This window comes from Schistocerca piceifrons, chromosome 6, assembly GCF_021461385.2.
Source record: "Schistocerca piceifrons isolate TAMUIC-IGC-003096 chromosome 6, iqSchPice1.1, whole genome shotgun sequence".
Classification (NCBI taxonomy): domain Eukaryota; kingdom Metazoa; phylum Arthropoda; class Insecta; order Orthoptera; family Acrididae; genus Schistocerca; species Schistocerca piceifrons.
Genome location: NC_060143.1, coordinates 320,579,663 through 320,581,177, shown reverse-complemented (window position 1 = coordinate 320,581,177; position 1,515 = coordinate 320,579,663). Strand labels below are relative to the sequence as shown.

General features: G+C 46.7%; 1 pseudogene; it reads left to right on the top strand.

Annotated features, from left to right (window-relative positions):
• The first annotated feature begins 261 nt into the window (after window positions 1–261).
• Window positions 262–379, top strand: LOC124803671 (annotated as a pseudogene).
• Window positions 380–1,515: the final 1,136 nt, after the last annotated feature.

Below are 1,515 nucleotides of genomic sequence, written 5' to 3'. Positions count from 1 at the left end.
TGGGCGGCTGCTTGTTGTACACTGCCGCTAGTGCAGCTATTTCATTAGCTTCTCCTGTAACACATTTCTTCATTTCCTTTTGCCAGTCAGTACGCTCCCATCAAAAATAAAGACGCTCACAAGCTTGTAAAAGAGCGAACGAGAGCGAGCTTTCTCTGAAAAACGCTCGGCATACAAGACAACCGCAGCCTCAACATTTCCCCTACATTCTCCACAAATCAGGATCATTTCAATTTTTTTCTCTTCTGTGCTTGCTACACTGGCAACGGCCATGCCGCAGTGGATACACCGGTTCCCATGAGATCACCGAAGTTAAGCGCTGTCGGGCCTGGTCGGCACTTGGATGGGCGACTATCCGGGCCGCCGTGCACTGTTGCCATTTTTCGGGGTGCACTCAGCCTCGTGATGCCAATTGAGGACTACTCGACCGAATAGTAGCGAGTTCAGTCAAGAATACCATTATGACGCCTGGGAGAGCGGTGTGCTGACCCCACGCCCCTCCTATCCACATCCTCCCCTGATGATGACACGGCGGTCGGATGGTCCCGATGGGCAACTTGTGGCCTATAGACGGAGTGGTTTATGCTTGCTACATTCATCTTCCACTTGCACGACTGTTCTCCAAACGGCAGACAGGTGTGCAGGCAATATACACGGCACAAGTATTGTAATGTTTAGAGCTGCTATCCGTTCTACGTCTGCACGGTACGTGAGCTCTGGTCGCGTAGTACTGCCTGTTAGCTACGTCGTAGTTCGCTAACTTCGCTACATGGCCACGGTGGTGCGTCGAGTAGTCCCGTATTCTATATGTCGGAGGAATACAACGTAGAGAATGGTGTTTCCAATTAAGAGTTATGATGTCTGGCCTTTCCTACCCTCGCAGCATGGAGGTGGGGTCCCATACGCCATTGGTCATTCAAGTGCTATTGAGTAGCATGTAAAAAATGATTGTGTACCCATTTCTATTCCTCTGATTACAGAACCATTTGTGGCGAAACGAAGAATGTGCTTCAGACAAAACGTATATAGATTTTGCTAAAGAATCGTAATCTACATTAAAAAACGGGGGACCCCTGGAAGATTTCAAAGTTCCCACAGCCGCCCACGCACGGGGTTGGGTGGCGGGTCGAGTGTGGTATCGTTGGATGTTCTCCTCCGAGACAAACAAGTTGCAAGTCTCACTTTTTTTGGTCCGATATGATGTTTGCAAGACATTTCAATGTATTCACTTAAAATTTGGCAGATTGCCAAATGGGCTCAAACTCTTTAAACAATTTTAGCAACGCCAGTTAGCCAAATTGGAACTGATAAACCCTTTAAATAAAATAGGGCGTTAAATCAGACTTAAACACATAGTACAAGGAATCCTTTGGCATTGTGGATAGTCCTGACTAACTGTTCATATAATCTATACACTAAGGTGCTCACCACAAAAGTCCAAAAGGGTCGATAACTACGGCTCAGTAATACACTTTGCCCGTGAAATCTGTAGACATTAAAAACAGACAAATTCTC